At 45.0% G+C, this 14,788-nt stretch overlaps 1 protein-coding gene across 1 annotated transcript in view; it reads left to right on the top strand.

The window, feature by feature from the left end:
* Positions 1-14,788, top strand: part of kiaa1549lb (KIAA1549-like b) — a gene marked incomplete at its 5' end in the record, with an annotated part of 191,024 nt that overhangs the window by 74,500 nt on the left and 101,736 nt on the right. The gene's annotated exons all lie outside the window — the stretch shown is intronic.

Here is a 14,788-nt window from a genome sequence, read left to right as displayed (position 1 = left end):
TATATCTACAGTTTAAACTACTTGTTTTGTGTTGAGCCAATCAGATGTGATGTTATTGAGCTGGATAAGCCTATTGTGCTCCTGCAGAGGAGAGAGGATGTGACTGGCTAGTAGCTGAGCTCCATTCACGTCAGACTATTGTTATTCAGTTAAATATAGAGAGGGGAGATATTTCAGGAATACATTTACTCTAGTATTCTTGTCTTGAAGCGCTTTCCTGAGATCCGTTGACCTCAGATTATTATCAGTTCAATCACAGCAATTTATTCAGGAATGGTATTTTTACCTCTTCTTTTGTCTACGTTGAAGGAATTTCCCTGATATCTTTCCATAAGACTATCATGAGTGAATTGGCCCTGTGGGTAAAATCCTTAATGCTGTTCTGGATGAGACACTGATGTTACCACGGCGTTATCTCCTTACCTCATTTTAGTTTACTGTATGTCCTACTTTGATGTTGGCTAGACCTTCATAAAACCCTCACCATTGTAATGCACTACACAAATGCCTAAAGTCTTCCATGTTTTCTGTTATTGTGCTGTGGATGTTGACAAGCATCTCTAGTTAAAGGGATAGTTCAGGGTAGCTAGGAGGAATCCAGGGGCAGTTTGGAGGCTTTTAAATTACAAATTACATTGTTCTGACTTTAAGAGGCAGGGTTATAAGAGTTGTGGTGAAGCTCAGCTGTGGTCTGCCATGTATGATGTGATAGAATATAATAGATTAGAACGGAATATAATGGAATGGAATAGAATAGATTAGAACTGAATGGAATGGACTGGAATAGAATAAATTAGAACTGAATGGAATAGATTAGATTAGAACTGAATGGAATAGATTAGAACGGAATAGAATGGAATGGATTGGAATAGAATGGAATGGAATAGATTAGAACTGAAAGGAATGGAATAGAATAGATTAGAACTGAATAGAATGGAATATATTAGAACTGAATGGAATGCAATAGAATATATTAGAACTGAATAGAATGGAATAGAATAGATTAGAACGGAATGGAATGGAATGGATTCGAACTTAATAGAATAGATCAGAATTGAATGGAATGGAATAGAATAGATTAGAACTGAATAGAATGCAATGGAATAGAATATATTATAATTTAATAGAATGGAATAGAATATATTAGAACTGAATGGAATAGAATAGAATGGAATGGAATGGAATGGAATGGAAAAGATTAGAACTTAATAGAATAGATTAGAACTGAATAGAATGGAATGGAATAGAATATATTAGAACTGAATGGAATAGAATAGAATGGAATGGAATATAATAGAATGGAATGGAAAATATTAGAACTTAATAGAATAGATCAGAACTGAATAGAATGGAATGGAATCGAATATATTAGAACTGATTGGAATGGAATAGAATAGAACACTCCTGTCCTCTGACATCATCATACTCTACCCCCATGCTGAGTAATAGTGAATCATTAGAGGGGTGTCTCTGTATGGACAGGTGGAATCAACCAATCACCACATCTGACAGGGACAGGGGGGGCTTTAGGTAAATGCTAAATCATGCTAAATTGTTCTACGAGGGAGCAGAAAAGGACTTAATTTTTCACAATGCTGCAGCAGAACAAGCATGGAATGAGGATTGGTTCTGGTGAAGTTTAGGCTATGAAACAGATAAAGAGATTGTTTTTGGAGCATCTTGTGACCCTGAACTCAAGGTTCTGATCCTTCTCACCATCAACAAAGTATTTCCTGTTATCTTTGGCTTCTCATTCATGGTAGGGCTGGTGTGTTGTTGTGACGTCCACTGGACCTATTTTTAGAGTTTCTTTAGCTGAGTCAAGACGAACAGCAGCTTGGTGTCATCATCACAGCCTTATCCAGCATACAGTAGATGCGGTAAGAGGTCAATCGAACTCGACCAAAACAATGGAATTCCCATGGAAACACATGGGGAAAGGGTTGTGTGGGAAAGATCCAGTATCTCACATTATGTTGAGGTAAAAATCTGAGTATAATGCTTCTATGTATGTCAACCCCAACACATGTTCATGTCATCGTCACCAATCAACCAATCGATTACAGTTCAAAATGACTACCACCACCGATTAACCAGCTTATACGAACAGGAGTTAGCGTTTTGCATTCTTCTAAAACTGAAAATAAACAACTTCTTTGGGCAGCACACAATTGGCCCAGCATCGTCCGGGTTAGGGGAGGGTTCGGTCGGTAGGGATGTCCTTGTCCCATCACGCACTAGCGCCTCCTGTGGCGGGCCGGGCGCAGTGCACTGACACGGTCGCCATGTATACGCTATTTCCTGCGACATATTGGTGCGGCTGGCTTCCGGGTTGAGTGAGCATTGTGTCAAGAAGCAGTGCGGCTTGGTTGGGTTGTGTTTAGGTGGACGCACGGCTCTCGACATTCGCCTCTCCCAAGTCCGTACGGCAGTTGCAGCCATGAGACAAGACCCATTTAGATACCACGAAATTGGGGGTTAAACATTTTTTAAATAAAATTAATTATCATGAAAGATTTGACGAATATCGTATCTTGTTAGATCAGATTTGTTGAAAGTGCGCCAATCTGGTCAATGACCCCTTATCCACTGGTGACATCTTCATAGCCTTATCCACTGGTGACATCTTCATAGCCTTATCCACTGGTGACATCTTCATAGCCTTATCCACTGGTGACATCATCATAGCCTTATCCACTGGTGACATCATCATAGCCTTATCCACTGGTGACATCTTCATAGCCTTATCCACTGGTGACATCTTCATAGCCTTATCCACTGGTGACATCTTCATAGCCTTATCCACTGGTGACATCATCATAGCCTTATCCACTGGTGACATCATCATAGCCTTATCCACTGGTGACATCTTCATAGCCTTATCCACTGGTGACATCTTCATAGCCTTATCCACTGGTGACATCATCATAGCCTTATCCACTGGTGACATCATCATAGCCTTATCCACTGGTGACATCTTCATAGCCTTATCCACTGGTGACATCATCATAGCCTTATCCACTGGTGACATCATCATAGCCTTATCCACTGGTGACATCTTCATAGCCTTATCCACTGGTGACATCTTCATAGCCTTATCCACTGGTGACATCATCATAGCCTTATCCACTGGTGACATCTTCATAGCCTTATCCACTGGTGACATCTTCATAGCCTTATCCACTGGTGACATCATCATAGCCTTATCCACTGGTGACATCTTCATAGCCTTATCCACTGGTGACATCTTCATAGCCTTATCCACTGGTGACATCTTCATAGCCTTATCCACTGGTGACATAATCATAGTCTTATCCACTGGTGACATCTTCATAGCCTTATCCACTGGTGACATCTTCATAGCCTTATCCACTGGTGACATCTTCATAGCCTTATCCACTGGTGACATCTTCATAGCCTTATCCACTGGTGACATCTTCATAGCCTTATCCACTGGTGACATCATCATAGCCTTATCCACTGGTGACATCTTCATAGCCTTATCCACTGGTGACATCTTCATAGCCTTATCCACTGGTGACATCTTCAAATCAAATCAAATTTTATTTGTCACATACACATGGTTAGCAGATGTTAATGCGAGTGTAGCGAAATGCTTGTGCTTATATTTCTGACAATTCAGTAATAACCAACAAGTATTCTAGCTAACAATTCCAAAACTACTACCTTATATACACAAGTGTAAGGGGATAAGAATATGTACATAAAGATATATGAGTGAGTGATGGTACAGAGCGGCATAGGCAAGATACAGTAGATGGTATTGAGTGCAGTATATACATATGAGATGAGTATGTAAACAAAGTGGCATAGTTAAAGTGGCTAGTGATACATGTATTACATAAAGATGCAGTAGATGATATAGAGTACAGTATATACATATACATATGAGATTAATAATGTAGGGTATGTAAACATTATATTAGGTAGCATTGTTTAAAGTGGCTGGTGATATATTTTACATTTCCAAACTATTCCCATTATTAAAGTGGCTAGAGTTGAGTCAGTGTGTTGGCAGCAGCCACTCAATGTTAGTGGTGGCTGTTTAAAAGTCTGAAGGCCTTGAGATAGAAGCTGTTTTTCAGTCTCTCGGTCCCAGCTTTGATGCACCTGTACTGACCTCGCCTTCTGGATGATAGCGGGGTGAACAGGCAGTGGCTCGGGTGGTTGTTGTCCTTGATGAACTTTATGGCCTTCCTGTGACATCGGGTGGTGTAGGTGTCCTGGAGGGCAGGTAGTTTGCCCCCGGTGATGCGTTGTGCAGACCTCACTACCCTCTGGAGAGCCTTACGGTTGTGGGCGGAGCAGTTGCCGTACCAGGCGGTGATACAGCCCGACAGGATGCTCTCGATTGTGCATCTGTAGAAGTTTGTGAGTGCTTTTGGTGACAAGACAAATTTCTTCAGCCTCCTGAGGTTGAAGAGGCGCTGCTGCGCCTTCTTCACGATGCTGTCTGTGTGGGTGGACCAATTCAGTTTGTCTGTGATGTGTACGCCGAGGAACTTAAGACGTACTACCCTCTCTACTACTGTCCCATCAATGTGGATAGGGGGGTGTTCCCTCTGCTGTTTCCTGAAGTCCACAATCATCTCCTTAGTTTTGTTGACGTTGAGTGTGAGGTTATTTTCCTGACACCACACTCCGAGGGCCCTCACCTCCTCCCTGTAGGCCGTCTCGTTGTTGATGGTAATCAAGCCTACCACTGTTGTGTCGTCCGCAAAGTTGATGATTGAGTTGGAGGCGTGCGTGGCCACGCAGTCGTGGGTGAACAGGGAGTACAGGAGAGGGCTCAGAACGCACCCTTGTGGGGCCCCAGTGTTGAGCATCAGCGGCGTGGAAATGTTGTTGCCTACCCTCACCACCTGGGGGCGGCCCATCAGGAAGTCCAGTACCCAGTTGCACAGGGCGGGGTCGAGACCCAGGGTCTCGAGCTTGATGACGAGCTTGGAGGGCACTATGGTGTTAAATGCCGAGCTGTAGTCGATGAACAGCATTCTCACATAGGCATTCCTCTTGTCCAGATGGGTTAGGGCAGTGTGTAGTGTGGTTGAGATTGCATCGTCTGTGGACCTATTTGGGCGGTAAGCAAATTGGAGTGGGTCTAGGGTGTCAGGTAGGGTGGAGGTGATATGGTCCTTGACTAGTCTCTCAAAGCACTTCATGATGACGGAAGTGAGTGCTACGGGGCGGTAGTCGTTTAGCTCAGTCACCTTAGCTTTCTTGGGAACAGGAACAATGGTGGCCCTCTTGAAGCATGCGGGAACAACAGATTGGGATAGGGATTGATTGAATATGACATCATCATATCCTTATCCACTGGTGACATCTTCATAGCCTTATCCACTGGTGACATCATCATAGCCTTATCCACTGGTGACATCTTCATAGCCTTATCCACTGGTGACATCTTCATAGCCTTATCCACTGGTGACATCATCATAGCCTTATCCACTGGTGACATCATCATAGCCTTATCCACTGGTGACATCTTCATAGCCTTATCCACTGGTGACATCTTCATAGCCTCATCTACTGGTGACATCTTCATAGCCTTATCCACTGGTGACATCATCATAGCCTTATCCACTGGTGACATCATCATAGCCTTATCCACTGGTGACATCTTCATAGCCTTATCCACTGGTGACATCTTCATAGCCTTATCTACTGGTGACATCTTCATAGCCTTATCCACTGGTGACATCATCATAGCCTTATCCACTGGTGACATCAACACAGCCTCATCCACTTGTTGACATCATCACAGCGTTATCTTCTTGGTGACATCATCACAGCCTTATCCACTTGGTGACATCATCACAGCCTTTTCTACTCGTGACTTGCATTCCCCAGCACATTCATAGCACACAGTCTGTGCAAAACTATTGTCTCACTGCTGATTCATACACATAGGCAATAGACTGAGACCGATTGAATAAGGACGACTGAAGAGATACTTGAGTAGAGTGTTTGCGGCACAGGCTTCCCCAGATGATCTTGAGCTACTTTTATGTTATTGAGTAAAATAATAACAGGTGGTGTTCATTATATTGCTGGGACCAGGATGCAATTTGCATGGACAAATGGAGTGCAACACATCACTTTCCCAAAACAGCACAAATAAAAAGCACCCAATGGTAGAATACTGAGAGAGAGCCCTCCCCTACCAGTCAAATCTATCAACATGTAAATTAAAGTTAGAACCCCCCAACCCCCACACTACCACCACCCGCCACATCATCACCATCATCACCACCACCACCCCCCACACTACCACCACCACCACCCGCCACATCATCACCATCATCACCAGCACCACCCCCCACACTAACTCCACCACCACCCGCCACACTACCACCACCACCACCCCCCACACTACCACCACCCGCCACATCATCACCATCATCACCACCACCACCCCCACACTACCACCACCACCACCCGCCACATCATCACCATCATCACCAGCACCACCCCCACACTAACTCCACCACCAACCGCCACACTACCACCACCACCACCCCCCACACTACCACCACCCGCCACATCATCACCATCATCACCACCACCACCCCCCACACTACCACCACCACCACCCGCCACATCATCACCATCATCACCAGCACCACCCCCGCACTACCACCACCACCACCCGCCACACTACCACCACCACCACCCGCCACACTACCACCACCACCACCCCCACACTACCACCACCCCCACACTACCACCACCCGCCACATCATCACCATCATCACCACCACCACCCCCACACTACCACCACCCGCCACATCATCACCATCATCACCAGCACCACCCCCACACTACCACCACCACCCGCCACATCATCACCACCACCACCCCCCACACTACCACCACCACCACCCCCCACACTACCATCACCACCACCTGCCACACCATCACCACCACTACCAAAATCAAATCAAATAAAATACAATTTATTTATATAGCCTTCGTACATCAGCTGATATCTCAAAGTGCTGTACAGAAACCCAGCCTAAAACCCCAAACAGCAAGCAATGCAGGTGTAGAAGCACGGTGGCTAGGAAAAACTCCCTAGAAAGGCCAAAACCTAGGAAGAAACCAAGAGAGGAACCAGGCTATGTGGGGTGGCCAGTCCTCTTCTGGCTGTGCCGGGTGGAGATTATAACAACATGGCCAAGATGTTCAAATGTTCATAAATGACCAGCATGGTCGAATAATAATAGGGCAGAACAGTTGAAACTGGAGCAGCAGCACGGTCAGGTGGACTGGGGACAGCAAGGAGTCATCATGTCAGGTAGTCCTTTGGCATGGTCCTAGGGCTCAGGTCAGTTGAAACTGGAGCAGCAGCACGGCCAGGTGGACTGGGGACAGCAAGGAGTCATCATGTCAGGTAGTCCTGGGGCATGGTCCTAGGGCTCATGTCCTCTGAGAGAGAGAAACAAAGAGAGAAGGAGAGAATTAGAGAACGCACAAAGGACACCGAATAGGACAGGAGAAGTACTCCAGATATAACAAACTGACCCCTGAGAGAGCCCCAGTAAGCCAGTGACTCAGCCCCTGTAATAGGGTTAGAGGCAGAGAATCGCAGTGGAAAGAGGGGAACCGGCCAGGCAGAGACAGCAAGGGCGGTTCGTTGCTCCAGAGCCTTTCCGTTCACCTTCCCACTCCTGGGCCAGACTACACTCAATCATATGACCCACTGAAGAGATGAGTCTTCAGTAAAGACTTAAAGGTTGAGACCGAGTTTGCGTCTCTGACATGGGTAGGCAGACCGTTCCATAAAAATGGAGCTCTATAGGAGAAAGCCCTGCCTCCAGCTGTTTGCTTAGAAATTCTAGGGACAATTAGGAGGCTTGCGTCTTGTGACCGTAGTGTACGTGTAGGTATGTACGGCAGGACCAAATCAGAGAGATAGGTAGGAGCAAGCCCATGTAATGCTTTGTAGGTTAGCAGTAAAACCTTGAAATCAGCCCTTGCTTTGACAGGAAGCCAGTGTAGAGAGGCTAGCACTGGAGTAATATGATCCAATTTTTTGGTCCTAGTCAGGATTCTAGCAGCTGTATTTAGCACTAACTGAAGTTTATTTAGTGCTTTATCCAGGTAGCCGGAAAGTAGAGCATTGCAGTAGTCTAACCTAGAAGTGACAAAAGCATGGATTAATTTTTCTGCATCATTTTTGGACAGAAAGTTTCTGATTTTTGCAATGTTACATAGATGGAAAAAAGCTGTCCTTGAAATGGTCTTGATATGTTCTTCAAAAGAGAGATCAGGGTCCAGAGTAACGCCGAGGTCCTTCACAGTTTTATTTGAGACGACTGTACAACCATTAAGATTAATTGTCAGATTCAACAGAAGATCTCTTTGTTTCTTGGGACCTAGAACAAGCATATCTGTTTTGTCCGAGTTTAAAAGTAGAAAGTTTGCAGCCATCCACTTCCTTATGTCTGAAACACATGCTTCTAGCAAGGGCAATTTTGGGGCTTCACCATGTTTCATTGAAATGTACAGCTGTGTGTCATCCGCATAGCAGTGAAAGTTAACATTATTTTTTCGAATAACATCCCCAAGAGGTAAAATATATAGTGAAAACAATAGTGGTCATAAAACGGAACCTTGAGGAACACCGAAATTTACAGTTGATTTGTCAGAGGACAAACCATTCACAGAGACAAACTGATATCTTTCCGACAGATAAGATCTAAACCAGGCCAGAACTTGTCCGTGTAGAACAATTTGGGTTTCCAATCTCTCCAAAAGAATGTGGTGATCGATGGTATCAAAAGCAGCACTAAGGTCTAGGAGCACGAGGACAGATGCAGAGCCTCGGTCCGATGCCATTAAAATGTAATTTACCACCTTCACAAGTGCCGTCTCAGTGCTATGATGGGGTCTAAAACCAGACTGAAGCATTTTGTATACATTGTTTGTCTTCAGGAAGGCAGTAAGTTGCTGCGCAACAGCCTTTTCTAACATTTTTGAGAGTAATGGAAGATTCGATATAGGCCGATAGTTTTTTTTATTTTCTGGGTCAAGGTTTGGCTTTTTCAAGAGAGGCTTTGTTACTGCCACTTTTAGTGAGTTTGGTACACATCCGGTGGATAGAGAGTCGTTTATTATGTTCAACATAGGAGGGCCAAGCACAGGAAGCAGCTCTTTCAGTAGTTTAGTTGGAATAGGGTCCAGTATGTAGCTTGAAGGTTTCGAGGCCATGATTATTTTCATCATTGTGTCAAGAGATATAGTACTAAAACACTTGAGCGTCTCTCTTGATCCTAGGTCCTGGGAGAGTTGTGCAGACTCAGGACAACTGAGCTTTGAAGGAATACGCAGATTTAAAGAGGAGTCCGTAATTTGCTTTCTAATAATCATAATCTTTTCCTCAAAGAAGTTCATGAATTTATCACTGCTAAAGTGAAAGGCATCCTCTCTTGGGGAATGCTGCTTTTTAGTTAGCTTTGCGACAGTATCAAAAAGGAATTTCGGATTGTTCTTATTTTCCTCAATTAAGTTAGAAAAATAGGATGATTGAGCAGCAGTAAGGGCTCTTCGGTACTGCACGGTACTGTCTTTCCAAGCTAGTCGGAAGACTTCCAGTTTGGTGTGGCGCCATTTCCATTCCAATTTTCTGGAAGCTTGCTTCAGAGCTCAGGTATTTTCTGTGTACCAGGGAGCTAGTTTCTTATGAGAAATGTTTTTAGTTTTTAGGGGTGTAACTGCATCCAGGGTATTGCGCAAGGTTAAATTGAGTTCCTCAGTTAGGTGGTTAACTGATTTTTGTCCTCTGGCGTCCTTGGGTAGACAGAGAGAATCTGGAAGGACATCAAGGAATCTTTGTGTTGTCTGTGAATTTATAGCACGACATTTGATGTTCCTTGGTTGGGGTCTGAGCAGATTATTTGTTGCAATTGCAAACATAATAAAATGGTGGTCGGATAGTCCAGGATTATGAGGAAAAACATTAAGATCCACAACATTTATTCCATGGGACAAAACTAGGTCCAGCGTATGACTGTGACAGTGAGTGGGTCCAGAGACATGTTGGACAAAACCCACTGAGTCGATTATGGCTCCGAAAGCCTTTTGGAGTGGGTCTGTGGACTTTTCCATGTGAATATTAAAGTCACCAAAGATTAGAATATTATCTGCTATGACTACAAGGTCCGATAGGAATTCAGGAAACCCAGTGAGGAATGCTGTATATGGCCCTGGAGGGCTGTAAACAGTAGCTATAAAAAGTGATTGAGTAGGCTGCATAGATTTCATGACTAGAAGCTCAAAAGACGAAAACGTCTTTTTTTTTTGTAAATTGAAACTTGCTATCGTAAATGTTAGCAACACCTCCGCCTTTGCGGGATGCACGGGGGATATGATCACTAGTGTAGCCAGGAGGTGAAGCCTCATTTAACACAGTAAATTCATCAGGTTTAAGCCATGTTTCAGCCAGGCCAATCACATCAAGATTATGATCAGTGATTAGTTCATTGACTATAATTGCCTTTGAAGTAAGGGATCTAACATTAAGTAGCCCTATTTTGAGATGTGAGGTATCATGATCTCTTTCAATAATGACATGTTTAGTTTTGCCCAACCTAGGTCGAGGCACAGACATGGTCTCAGTGGTGATAGCTGAGCTGACTACACTGACTGTGCTAGTGGCAGACTCCACTATGCTGGCAGGCTGGCTAACAGCCTGCTGCCTGGCCTACACCCTAATTCATTGTGGAGCTAGAGGAGTTAGAGCCCTGTCTATGTTGGTAGATAAGATGAGAGCACCCCTCCAGCTAGGATGGAGTCCGTCACTCCTCAGCAGGTCAGGCTTGGTCCTGTTTGTGGGTGAGTCCCAGAAAGAGGGCCAATTATCTACAAATTCTATCTTTTGGGAGGGGCAAAAAACAGTTTTCAACCAGCGATTGAGTTGTGAGACTCTGCTGTAGAGCTCATCACTCCCCCTAACTGGAAGGGGGCCAGAGACAATTACTCGATGCCGACACATCTTTCTAGCTGATTTACACGCAGAAGCTATGTTGCGCTTGGTGATCTCTGACTGTTTCATTCTAACATCGTTGGTGCCGGCGTGGATAACAATATCTCTATACTCTCTACACTCGCCAGTTTTAGCTTTAGCCAGCACCATCTTCAGATTAGCCTTAACGTCGGTAGCCCTGCCCCCTGGTAAACAGTGTATGATCGCTGGATGATTCGTTTTAAGTCTAATACTGCGGGTAATGGAGTCGCCAATGACTAGAGTTTTCAATTTGTCAGAGCTAATGGTGGGAAGCTTCGGCTTCTCGGACCCCGTAACGGGAGGAGTAGAGACCAGAGAAGACTCGGCCTCTGACTCCGACTCGCTGCTTAATGAGGAAAACCGGTTGAAAGTTTCTGTCGGCTGAATGAGCGACAACGGTTGAGCGTTCCTACAGCATTTCCTTCCAGAAACCGTGAGAAAGTTGTCCGGCTGCGGGGACTGTGCCAGGGGATTTATACTACTATCTGTACTTACTGGTGACACAGACGCTGTTTCATCCTTTCCTACACTGAAATGAACCTTGCCTAACGATTGTGTCTGAAGCTGGGCTTGTAGCACAGCTATCCTCGCCGTAAGGCGAGTACAGCGACTGCAATTAGAAGGCATCATGTTAATGTTACTACTTAGCTTCGGCTGTTGGAGGTCCTGACGAATCGTGTCCAGATAAAGCGTCCAGAGTGAAGAAGTTGAGGGAAAAAAAACTAAAATATAAACGGTAATTAAAAAGTAAAAACCGTAAGGTTGTCAGGTAGCAAAATAGGTTGGCAACAAAACGCACAGCAACTCGAAAACAAGTCTGCAAGTTGTGACCAGAAATGACGTATTAGACCACCGTAGTACCACCCCCCACACCATCACCACCACTACCAGCACCACCCCCCACACCATCACCACCACTACCAGCACCATCCCCCACACCATCACCACCACTACCATCCCCTACACCATCACCACCAGTACCAGCACCACTCCCCACACCATCACCACCACTACCAGCACCACTCCCCACACCATCACCACCACTACCAGCACCACCCCCCACACCATCACCACCACTACCCTCCCCTACACCATCACCACCACTACCAGCACTACCCCCACACCATCACCACCAGTACCAGCACCACCCCCACACCACCACTAACAGCACCACCCCCCACACCATCACCACCACCACCAGCACCAACCCCCACACCATCACCACCACTACCAGCACCACCCTCCACACCATCACCACCACTACCAGCACCACCCCCACACCATCACCACCACCACGACCCCCCACACTACCACGACCACCACCCACCACATCATCACCATCATCACCACCACCACCACCCCCACACCATCACCACCACCACCCCCACACCATCACCACTACCCTCCCACACCATCACTATCACCACCAATCCCACACCATCACCACCACCACCCCTCACACCATCACCACCACCACCATCCCCCACACCATCATCATCATCACCACCCCCACACCATCCCCACCACCACGTTGTACTTTATAATGGCCTACCACCTCTTTTCTCTTTTCTAAAGGCTTGTAATCAAATCTCATTTGCTGTGGGCATGTAGCCTAGTAGTTAAGAGCATTTGGCCAGTAACCAAAAGGTTGCTGGTTCAAATCCCAGAGCCATCTAAGTGAAGAAATGGCCAATGTACCCTTCAGAAAGGCACTTAACCCCAATTGCTCATGTAATTCGCTCTGGATAAGAGTGTCTGTTAACTGACTAAAATGTGTTACGTTGTGATTGTATTAAATGTGACTGTTCTGCCTTGCCTCTGTAATTGAGGCAGTTGTCGACACTGTTTGTGTTCCAAGAGAAGAAGCTCTTGGAGGAAATGCTAAGCTAAATTGTCTGAACAATTGGGGACGAACAGCCTCAACCTATTAGATACTAAAAATTACAAAGTGGTGGCTACTTTCTCTCTGGTTCTCTGTGAACTTCTAAAATACCTACTGAAAACATCTTGCCAACGCTCTCTAAACACTGTTTGTCCTACGGTTTACAAATACTCAACAAATGTTCTGAGAATGTTTCCAAATGTTCTGTCAATGCTGCCTCTGCCATCAGAGCAGACACAGAAATCCAGCAAGGGCTGTCATTGTTCTGATGGCTCACTGTCTGTCTCTGTTATGACTGTTACAGGACAGCACTGTCTGTCTCTATTATGACTGTTACAGGACAGCACTGTCTGTCTCTATTATGACTGTTACAGGACAGCACTGTCTGTCTCTATGATTATTACAGGACAGCAGTGTCTGTCTCTATGATTATTACAGGATGCACTGTCTGTCTCTATTATGACTGTTACAGGACAGCACTGTCTGTCTCTATAATTATTACAGGACAGCACTGTCTCTCTCTATAATTATTACAGGACAGCACTCCCTGTCTCTATTATGACTGTTACAGGACAGCACTGTCTGTCTCTATTATGACTGTTACAGGACAGCACTGTCTGTCTCTATTATGAATGTTACAGGACAGCACTGCCTGTCTCTATTATGACTGTTACAGGACAGCACTGCCTGTCTCTATGATTATTACAGGACAGCACTGTCTGTCTCTGTTATGACTGTTACAGGACAACACTGCCTGTCTCTATTATGACTGTTACAGGACAGCACTGTCTGTCTCTATGAATATTACAGGACAGCACTGCCTGTCTCTATGATGATGGTTACAGGACAGCACTGTCTGTCTCTATTATGACTGTTACAGGACAGCACTGCCTGTCTCTATTATGACTGTTACAGGACAGCACTGCCTGTCTCTATGATTATTACAGGACAGCACAGTCTGTCTCTATTATGACTGTTACAGGACAGCACTGTCTGTCTCTATTATGACTGTTACAGGACAGCACTTTCTGTCTCTATGATTATTACAGGACAGCACTGCCTGTCTCTATGATTATTACAGGACAGCACAGTCTGTCTCTATTATGACTGTTACAGGACAGCACTGTCTGTCTCTATTATGACTGTTACAGGACAGCACTTTCTGTCTCTATGATTATTACAGGACAGCACTGTCTGTCTCTATTATGACTGTTACAGGACAGCACTGTCTGTCTCTATTATGACTGTTACAGGACAGCACTGTCTGTCTCTATTATGACTGTTACAGGACAGCACTGTCTGTCTCTATTATGACTGTTACAGGACAGCACTGCCTGTTTCTAATATGATTATTACCATACTATTACAGGTTACATTTTGGACAGGGGTCAGTGTTGGATACTAAGGCGTCAACAGTCAGTGCTTGAAATACCCCTCTGAATGGCAGAGCTTTTAAACAGGCTCTAATACCCTCTGAATAGCAGAGCTTTTAAACAGGCTCTAATACACCTCTGAATAGCAGAGCTTTTAAACAGGCTCTAATACCCCTCTGAATAGCAGAGCTTTTAAACAGGCTCTAATACACCTCTGAATGGCAGAGCTTTTAAACAGGCTCTAATACCCCTCTGAATAGCAGAGCTTTTAAACAGGCTCTAATACCCCTCTGAATGGCAGAGCTTTTAAACAGGCTCTAATACCCCTCTGAATAGCAGAGCTTTTAAACAGGCTCTAATACCCCTCTGAATGGCAGAGCTTTTAAACAGGCTCTAATACCCCTCTGAATAGCAGAGCTTTTAAACAGGCTGTAATACCCCTCTGAATGGCAGAGCTTTTAAACAGGCTCTAATACCCCTCTGAATGGCAGAGCTTTTAAA

Source organism: Oncorhynchus gorbuscha, unplaced genomic scaffold (assembly GCF_021184085.1).
Source record: "Oncorhynchus gorbuscha isolate QuinsamMale2020 ecotype Even-year unplaced genomic scaffold, OgorEven_v1.0 Un_scaffold_643, whole genome shotgun sequence".
Classification (NCBI taxonomy): Eukaryota; Metazoa; Chordata; class Actinopteri; order Salmoniformes; family Salmonidae; genus Oncorhynchus; species Oncorhynchus gorbuscha.
Note: the sequence above shows the minus strand (reverse complement) of the source record. Positions and strands in the feature narration are given on the sequence as shown.